The 10670-nt window shown below is 50.8% G+C and overlaps 1 non-coding gene across 1 annotated transcript; it reads left to right on the top strand.

The window, feature by feature from the left end:
- Positions 1-9978: 9978 nt before the first annotated feature.
- TRNAL-UAG (transfer RNA leucine (anticodon UAG)) lies at positions 9979-10060 on the top strand. The gene has a single exon. It is a non-coding gene; the product is annotated as a tRNA-Leu (tRNA).
- The last annotated feature ends 610 nt before the right edge of the window (positions 10061-10670 follow it).

Below are 10670 nucleotides of genomic sequence, written 5' to 3'. Positions count from 1 at the left end.
CCCGATGCTGTAAAGTTATTGAAAAAAAACCAAAACAAGGTAGCTTAAACAATGAAAAAGGGCACCAATAATCAAATGTTAGACGGGATAAGTTCACCAATGATGAGGCAATTGTCGGAGCACAAATAAAAAAAACACAGGAAAAGTGGTCGTTTAGGAACGCGCAAAATAAGGCTTCATGCGCACCACGTGAACTATGTCAGAGGTCGGTTGTTTTCGTTGTACCCATCGTGACGACATAGCGTCCGGAACCACTTCGTAGTTTACGTCGCTCACGCGGCGTAATACTTTATACGGACCGAAGTATCTGCTCAGCAACTTTTCGGAGAGGCCACGGCGTCGAACAGGGGTCCAAACCCAAACTTGGTCTTCCGGACTGTAAGATACGTCATTGTGACGCATATTGTAACGTCGTGCATCGACCTGTTGCTGCTGACCAATGTGAAGCCGGGCGAACTGGCGAGTTTACTCGGCACGCTCTGCAAATTCTTCTGCGTCAGTTGTCAATTGATCGGCGCCTTCACAAGGAAGCATCGCATCCAGCATCGTCTGAACTTCGCGGCCGTAGAGAAGGCGAAACGGTGTAAATCGGGTTGTTTCTTGAACGGCGGTGTTATAAGCAAACGTCACATATGGCAAAATGCGATCCCATGTTTTGTGTTGGACGTCGATGTACATGGAGATCATGTTTGTGACTGTCTTATTTAGTCGCTCGGTTAAGCCGTTGCTCTGCGGATGGTAAGCAGTCGTCGTTCGATGCCTAGTGTTACTCAGTCAAAAAACTTCATCAATAAGCTGTGCAGTGAACGCTGTTCCTCTGTCGGTTATCACTGTAGATGGAGCACCATGGCGCAGAACAATGTGGCACATGAAGAACTGTGCTACCTCACAAGCCGTGGCTCGTGGTATCACCTGTGTCTCAGCATAGCGGGTCAAATAGTCAGTTGCAACAATGACCCATTTGTTGCCGTCGGACGATAAAGGAAATGGGCCGAGAATGTCCATGCCGACTTGGTCAAATGGCTTGTGGGGTAGATCAATTGGCTGAAGTAATCCAGCCGGCTTGCTTGGTGGCGACTTTCGACGCTGGCATTCACCACAGCTTTTGACGTACTGCTTCACGCTTGCCGAATATCCGGGCCAGTAGTACGCCTCACTTACTCTGGCGAGCGTTCGCGAGTAACCTAGATAACCAGATGTGGGCACGTCATGACACGCGGAGAGGACTTCGTCCCGCATGTCCTTCGGAACGACGAGGAGGTAAGCGCGGCTCGTAGAACGGCCGTTTGTTTTGTACAGGACATTATCTCGGAGGCAGAAAGACGTCACGACGCGAGATAGATGGCGAGGTATAACGGCGCTATGACCCTCCAGATAGTCGATGAGCGGTCGAATCTCTTCATCTTCTCGCTGGCGTCTGCTCAAGTCAGATGAGCTAAGGGCGCCCAGGAAACCGTCATCGTCCTCTTCCTCATGATCGACTAAAGGTATGGGTGCACGTGATAGCGTATCAGCGTCTTCATGCTTCCGTCCAGACTTATATACGATGGTAACATCAAATTCCTGTAGACGCAAGCTCCATCGGGCCAGTCATCCACAGGGATCACGAATGTTTACCAACCAGCAGAGGGCATGGTGGTCCGTCACCACTTTAAATGGACGACCATAGAGGTACGGGCGAAACTTGGTGATCACCACACTACTGCGAGACACTCTTTCTCTGTGGTCATGTAATTCACCTCGGCACGGGACAGTGAGCGGCTGGCATAGGCTATGACTCGTTCTTTGCCGTGTTGATGCTGGTCGAGCACTGCACCGAGGCCGATGTTGCTGGCGTCAGTGTGCACCTCTGTGTCAGCATCATCGTCAAAATGCGCAAGAACAGGGGCTGACTGCATCCGCTGTCGTAGCTCGGCAAAAGCAGCCTGTTGTTCGGTAGCCCATACAAACGGTGTGTCGTCGCGTGTAGGGCGAGTCAAAGGTTCCGCTATCTTCGAAAACCCTCTAATAAATCGTCGATAGTATGCGCACAAGCCCAGAAAGTGCCGAACAGTCTTTTTGTCTATAGGATGCGGAAACGCGGCTACAGCGGCAAGTTTGTCGAGGTCGGGTCGGACTCCTTTCGCGTTGACTACATGGCCAAGGAATTTGAGCTCTTCATAACCAAAGTGACACTTCTGCGGTTTGAGTGTAAGATCTGCTGATTGAATAGCCTGTAGCACACTCCTGAGGCGGTCAAGATGTTGCTGGAAGGTTTCAGAAAAAACGACAACATCATCAAGGTATACGAGACAAGTTTGCCACTTGATACCAGTAAGCACAGTGTCCATCATTCGCTGGAAGGTTGCGGGCGCTGAGCACAAACAAAAAGGAAGGACTCGAAATTCATACAGGCCATCAGGGGTAACACAGGCTGTTTTCTCGCGGTCTCGCTCGTCAACCTCAATCTGCCAGTACCCGCTTTTTAAATCCAAAGAGGAAAAATAGTGGGCGCGGCGTAATCTGTCTAACGAGACGTCGATGCGTGGCAGCGGGTACACGTCCTTTTTAGTCACGCTGTTCAGATTCCGGTAATCGACGCAAAAACGTAGCGTTCCGTCTTTCTTCTTGACTAGGACGACCGGAGAGCACCACGCACTGTTGGAAGGCTCGATGATGCCGTCGTCAAGCATTTGTCGAACTTGCGTACGAATGGCTTCTCGTTCCTTCGCTGACGCACGGTAAGGCTGTTGGTGTACTGGGCGGGCGTCATCGTAAGTGACGATTCTGTGCCTAGTGATTGAAGTCTGGCGCACCTTAGAAGAAGCAGCAAAGCATGACTTGAATTCAAGCAAGAGTTTTCGCAGTGCTGTCTGGTTTTCTGGTGTGAGGTTAGAATTAATATCAATATTGTTTAGAGACGTATCGGCGGCCTCCACTGCGTCCGACGAGAAGCAGATGGGAACGGTTCCTAATTCATCTGCAAACGCTAACGAAGTGCCACGGAAAAGGTGTCAGTGTTCGTTGCTGAAATTTGTAACGAGCAGTTGAGATCGGCCATCGCGTAGCTGTATGATACTCCTAGCCACACAAACACCTTGAGTCAGCAGGTGTTCAAAATTACTTTCTGCAATCACTTCACCATTTCGCAATCCACAGCATGTGACGTCAACAATAACACTGGCTCTTGGAGGAAGCGTTATACTTTCAGCAGAAACACAAGAACGTCGGCACGTTGTTGGTCGTCCTGCATTGTCGATTGCTCGGTCGGCTGAGAAGGTGATGCGATTCCCTTGAAGATCAATGACAGCTCCATACTCTTGCAGGAAGTCAACACCAAGAATAACGTCGCGTGAACATTCACGGAGCACAAGGAAACTTCCTACAAAAGTATAACTGCAGACCCGAACTCTACTCGTGCAGGTTCCAAGCGAAGAGACGGTGTGGCCACCAGCCGTTCAAATCACGGAGCCATGCCAGAGCGTGATTACTTTCTTTAGTAGTCTGGTCGTTTTCCCGCTTAGTACCGAATAGTCAGCCCCAGTATTAACTAAAGCACCTACTGCATAGCCGTATCAGCACCGGTATATCCAGAGAAAGCCACACATATCGCTCAGTCGAATCTACACCCTTTACTGTTAGCGTCGATCGGAGGTCTTCAGCACGTCGACTGCCAGCGACCTCGCCTCCAAGGGTCGCTTGCGTTAGTTTTCCCGGCGGGGACTGGGGGACCGTGCGCCAGCATGGCACTGTGGCGAAAATGAAAAGCGCCTCGGCGACGGTGAGCGCGGCTGCCGTCCAGAAGGCGGTGGCATGCGCTGTTGAGCCAGGTAGTCCTCAATGTCCTGGGGTCGCTGGCCATACCGAGGAGGCGCTGAATATACTGAAAAGCCGCGAAGCCCGAGGCGGCGGTATGGACAGTGGCGGTATAAATGGTCCGCTTCACCGCAGTGGAAGCACAAAGGTCGGCGATCAGGAATGCGCCAAACATCAGATTTCCGAGGCGAAGCACGTCTGTCGTCAACGTAGTGTGCTGGTTGTTCTGCAAAATGCACAGGGCTGGCGTAAACGAGGGGTGGGGGCGTGCGTGTGTTCTCGTAGTACCGTAGAGGCTGCGCCGACTGAAGTGAAACCGTAGGAGGTGCTTGAACAAACAGCGGGGAAGAGGAAGCTGGGCGCTTCAAGGCTTCCGCATAGATCGCACGGTGGTAGTCAGCCGGGGCGGGTGTGGCGTTATCCAGACTCACAGGGTCACGAAGGGCATGATGCAGCTCGTCCTTGACGATGCTTGCAATGGAACTCACCGTAGGTAGTGGTGGTGTATCAGCCTTTTGCAGCTCCTCGCGTACTATAGAGCGGATAAGGTCGCGCAGACACTCGGTGTTGCTCCCAAAAGTCGTGAGAACTCGAGCAGTGGACGTGTTCACTTGCCGCTCATACAGGGTGGATCGATGCTGAAGCCTCTTTTCCATTGTGACGGCTTCAGACAAAAACTCGGCGACCGTGTTCGGAGGGCTCCGTACAAGGCCAGCGAAAAGCTGCTCCTTAACTCCCCGCATCAGGTGATGCAACTTCTTTTCTTCTGTCATACTCGGATCAGCCCGTCGGAACAGGCGCGTCATATTTTCCACATAGGTCATGACAGTTTCATTGGGCATCTGGATGCGGGCCTGGATCGCTCGCTCCGCTCGTTCGTGGCGATCAGCACTTCTGTAAGTATCCAACAGCCGGCGGCGGAATTCGGGCCACGATGTCATCTGTTCCTCGTGGTTCATGTACCAGGTACGTGCTTCATCCTCCAAATAGAAATACACACGCCGTAGTTTGGCCGCGTCGTTCCAGTCGTTCAAAGCAGCCACGCATTCGAAGTCGACCAACCAGTCCTCGACATCTTCGAGCTCGGTGCCATGAAACGGTGTGGAACCTGTGGACTTTCGAGGGTGTACCGAGTCACCGGGGGGTTTTCCGTACCTGTTAAAGTGGTTTGAACGGACGTGCTCATCATACTGGGGTGAACTGTAGGGTCAGCTTCAGGTGGCAATCCCCTGATCCTGCGGCTTGTCCGATGAACGGGAGTGTTGACTCGCACTGGGCTTGTGGTGCCGCTTCCAGGAGGGGTCTGAAACATCCGTGAGGGGCTACCCCGCAGCTCCACCAATTGTCACGTCGCTCCAGGGGGTGTCAACAAGATTTATTGACGTCTGAGCAACAGGGCTCTAACCAAGCGCGTCGGTTGGATTTGTTTGCCAGAGCAGGGGGGGGCCACGCGCACTTCTTTCTTCTCTGTGGTGTGAGCCTTTACCTTGGCATACGACCCACTACTAGAAGTAGGTGGCAATATATATATATATATATATATATATATATATATATATATATATATATATATATATATATATATATATATATATATATTGTCATGACCAAGAAAGACGCTGGCGCTTCGGCACGCGGCAGCTAGAGCAAAGAGGAGAAGAACGAAGTCAGAATAACAACAACACAAGCAGCCAGGATTTCGAGCAGCTCCACCAGCCATACGATTGTCCCTCACACCATACATTGGTTCCCCGCGCATGTCAGCTCCGTAAACGGCATTGCACTGAACCCGAACGAGTCGGCCACTCAGCAGCGCGCGCGCTCACTGACCGCGCTGCTCTCGACCTGGGCGATGGCTCCAGTGCCGACGACGTGGGACATAAAGACACACCTACTACACACAACGAGGTTACCAAGTATTACTACATGGCGAGGCGGGCATTCCCAATGCCACATTCAAAACTCAATAGAGCGCAGGCCATCTCGTTGCGCTTACTTCAAACCCATTCGTACCCGTCGTTAGCATACCTAAACGCAATTTATTTTCACAAATTCTCCGAAGCCGCCTGCGCCGTTTGCGGGCAGACCACTACATTAGCACACATGCTCTGGTCGCTTGGACCGACTTATAACAAACCCGAGTAGGGTGCGCTTCTGTACAGCCCAGAACTTCAGGACCAAATCCTGGCTGTCCAGTGTGCCCACGACAGGGCCGTCAGGCAAGACCTACCGGTCCCCACGTGGGAGTAGCCGGGTGACGCGTGGCAACCTCAGCGTCTGCACTGGACCATAATAAAGTTGTTCTCTTTCACTCACTAAGAACAGCTGGCCCAGGATCGGGTGTTGTCTCTTGTTCTCTGTCTCGCTCATCACAATTGCGCAGTCGACGAAGAAGAAGTCTTACGTCCCGACTTTGTCATCCAGGACAGCCGTGATAAGCGCCTCTTGAGGACGGCATCAAGACCTCCTCGGCAGCTGTTCACCTGCCGCCACTGCCACCACCGTTCGGGGACGGCGTCAAGGCCTCCTCGACGGCTGCAGTACACAAGGGACGCCGTCCACGCGTCCTTGGCTATGGATTCTGCCGTCAGCGCAAGCAGATAAGTGAACTCTCTGCGGGAAGCCACCGGTACGTGTCTTCGTGGTTCGTCGGCAGTGCGGGCTTCTCCATCCGGGAACGCCGTTCACGCTTCCTTGGCGACAGAATCAACAACCCGGCCGACGCTTCAGCTGCCCATCGGACCACCAGTGGACGCTGTCCATGCCTCCTCTGTGGTACCAGGGCATCACCCAATGGACACTATGCTACCACTTCGCGGCCTTAATATGCACGGGCTCCTGTCCTTTGGGAATGCTGTTAAAGCTTCCCACGGCCTTCATTCCCTGTCCGGTACTCTTCCAACACATAAGCCGCTAAGAAACGCTGTTCATGCTTCCTTGTACGTGCGTGTAACCACCGTGAGCACTACTAGAACTACGTATTTCACGGACGCGAATCAAAGTGGTTCAGAAGCCACGTGCGACAGTGCTGTGGAGCTGCGGCGTACTATCCCACTGGTCCACGCCGAGACTAACAAAGCGACAGCGTTGATCACCGAGCGAGCTCCAACAATGTTGCCAGCACTGTGTGATATTAACGCAGTGTTGGATGTAGCTGCCTCATACGACCTTGACGCAAGCACACCGAAGCAACGCAGGGAGCTTCGGCCTTCTCTGATCGAGCTCTCACACCAGCTCGACTGCTTCGCATCGGTGATCTCTGCGTTGCCACCTGCCGCCTCACGATCACCAGCCATCTGCGAACTACCGGAATTCCACGGGGTCCGGAACGACGCCGACAGATGGGTGGCAACCGTCAACGCGATAGCAATGCGCGAGGCCTAGACGGAATCACAGAAATGGACCGTGGCTGTAGACCGTCTTCGGGAAGGTGCAGCGGCGTGGCACCGGTATGAAGGCTGGAAACAGCAGTCATGGGCGGAGTGGAGCTGCAAGCTCATAGCTGGTTTTAGTCGTAATCTTTACCACCTCTCCACCACCACCCCGTCCAACCTGACCGGTATTGAGGAGCGAGCTCCACAGGCTTTCCACCCCGAGGCCACCGCTGTGCGCTGCAGCTTAACACACGAGAAGGTAGACACTTTGTCGATACCCGAAGCAAGTTCACTGCCGCCAGAGGCCGCTACCTAAGTCGGACCTCTTGAAGGGTGTTGCTCCAACGAAACAGCCGCAGAGAATCATCTCGACTGTGCTGCATTGCCCTTCACCGACACACCCCCATTCGCACACCGAGCTGAACTGGAGCAACACCTCGAAGGTTCCTCGGAGCCCTCCAGCCGCACGGCAGAAAGCTTCTCCTCCTGTCCTACGAATGGCGTCAGACGCAGGTGCGACAGGCCATTGCTGCTCTCAGTACCCGCGCCGGTACGCGACGCCATCATGTCAGTGGAAGAGGCTGATACCAGTCCTCATACAGCTCAGTTAGAGAAGACAGCCCCAATATCACCTTTACTGAGGCAAGTGGAGACACCAGCATCGCCTATGCTTGAACCGCCTACGGTCATGGCGCCGGTAGAGCCCAAGGTAACCACTGCTGGTCTCACTGGCCAAGATCATGAGGACAAAGTTGGGGCTCAAAATGCAGACAGCAGCCAATACGATGACAGCTTCACAAAATGTGCTGCCGCTGATGCCAAAACCGGCCGTAAATTATATTCTCTGCCACACATCTCAGAAGTTGCGTACCCATTCTCGACACAAGCGAAGGTAGACAGCGCGTCTTTTGAGATACACTTTCGGCTACCCTCATCCACAGTTCAACGTCTGCCGCTGATTTTGCGGCCTGTCCGAAGCGCGCTGTCAGGTGCATGTTTAGCTGCTTCCCACAGAGAGTCTCTGCATGGCCAAGACGGACCACAGTGATGCAGCCTGTCTCGACCTCCCGATACACTTGTGGAAGACTCTGGCACCACGTTTCAGCGTGGCCAAGACCGACCTCCGAGATGCAGCCAGTATATCGACCGCCAGATCTACTTTTGGCAGATACCGGGACCGAATCGTGGCTGAGAGCGTCGCCGCAACGGGGCAGCCAGTGCCAGCCGCTGAGTCCACAGCACCTTTTCAAGAGACATCGTGGCATGCAAAAGAGCGACCAGCTCGAGGCAGCCAGTGCCGTCCACCAGAGACGCTTCCCCCGGACCGTCGCTCCATGCTGCATTGTGGTCTGGGCTGACCACCACGATGCAGCCAAGCCCGCCCACCAGAAACTTTGCCGCAGGCTCCGCGCGCGCGCAGTCATGGCCGAGCGTCATGACCAAGAAAGACGCTGGCGCTTCGGCGCGCGGGTAGCGAGAGCAAAGAGAAGAACGAAGTCAGAATTAGATTAGCTGCCCCAGGATCGGGTGTTGTCTTTTGTCCTGCCTCGCTCATCACAATATATATATATATATATATATATATATATATATATATATATATATATATATATATATATATATATATATATATATATATATATATATATATATATGAAAGCAGATGCGCTTTCACATAACTGTTCATTGTGCCGACGTTTCGACGGGAACCCCGTCTTTTTCAAGGCATTCAAAGATGGGAACCTTGTCTTTTTCAAGGCAATTATGCCTTGAAAAAGACGGGGTTCCCGTCGAAACGTCGGCACAATAATCAGTTGTTATGTGAAAGCGCATCTACTTTCATATTTATAACCTTGCGGCAACTGAAGTTATTCTTCTGCACACACACACACATATATATATATATATATATATATATATATATATATATATATATATATATATATATATATATATATATATATATATATATATTTATATACATGAAAAATTCTACCAATGGTGTCATTGAGGATTGAGGCCAGGCCCCGGAAAGACTGGCGCGTAGTGCGAGCAAGAAATGTGTGGCAGCGGTGGGATTTCAACCCACGCCTCCGAAGAGACTGGTGCCTAAACCAGCGCCTTAGACCACTCGGCCATGCTACCTTATTTTATTTATTTCCGGTTAAAATTCACAAATAGGTTGCTAAGATAATTATATTACAATTCACAACGAACAATACAAAAAACTTGAAAATAACTAAGACCGTTAAGCATTACTATAACACATCACGTCCTAGAATTCCTTCATGGTCAGTAGGGCTTCTACCCTTTCTACCCATAAAGGTACACATTCGTCTGTTTTTACTACCTCGAGTAATCTTGAGATGCTTTCTTTAAAATACTCTCTTGCCGGTCTCCTGTCTGGGTCACAATGAAATCCAGCCATTCTAGAGCGCCATATACTGTGCAAGGCAGTCATCATGATAAAATAAAAAGGTAATCCATCCTCATTCTTTATGGCCAAATAATTGATCACATGAGGGTCTAACGGGAACTCTTTTCTGATTGTTCTTTGTAATACGTCCCAAAAATAAACTCCTTTCCAACAGTGCAGGAAAGCATGGTCAATAGTTTCCGATTCCGAGGCTCCCTGGGACTACCCGACAGCGATCGCTAGGAGTGTAATTGCTTTTTATCATCAATGTCAGTGGGTTAAGTTCAGGTAGTTCCATAGTGTTGCATTGATGCTCTTGCAGCACAAATGTGGTGTACACACCTAACATTATTCTTCTTGATCAGATATACGGGGGCACCGAGGAATTTCGGCGGTAGCGTGGCCGAGTGGTCTAAGGCGCTGGTTTTAGGCACCAGTCTCTTCGGAGGCGTGGGTTCAAATCCCACCGCTGCCACACATTTTTTGCTTGCACTACCAGTCTTTTCGGGGGCGTTGCCTCAATGCCACCGTTGGCTGAAGTTTCCTACTTTAATTTTTTTTGCGATAGCAATTACATAGACATCCTCGGCGGGCTTTTTGCCATCGCCGTCTTTCACCGTATATATATATATATATATGTATATATATATATATATGTATATATATATATATATATATATATATATATATATATATTTATTTATTTATTTATATATATATATATATATATATTCAAGAAAGAAAGGGTGAGTGATGACGAGTGCGGCTAAAAGAACGGACGGACGCATGGACGCACGCACGCCCGGACGGACGCACTGACGGACACGTGGACGGATGGAAACGGGCGCATGACTAGACGGACGCACGGACGGAGGAAAATATTCGTTCAATCTTGGCTTTTGGGCTACCATCTGAATAGGTGAATATTTATTTTTTTTCACTAAGGCTCTTTAGCTTGAATGGCGCTCGATTAAAACCATTCTACTTTCGTCCTGCATGACCTTCGTTTGCTTACGTATTTTGAAAAGTCTCCAAATGTGCATGGCAGACCGTATCAAGTAGAAGATTTCCGAGACGCGCTCGGA

The sequence above is a fragment of the Rhipicephalus microplus genome, chromosome X (assembly GCF_043290135.1).
Source record: "Rhipicephalus microplus isolate Deutch F79 chromosome X, USDA_Rmic, whole genome shotgun sequence".
Lineage (NCBI taxonomy): Eukaryota > Metazoa > Arthropoda > Arachnida > Ixodida > Ixodidae > Rhipicephalus > Rhipicephalus microplus.
This window is presented reverse-complemented; position numbering and strand designations above follow the sequence as displayed.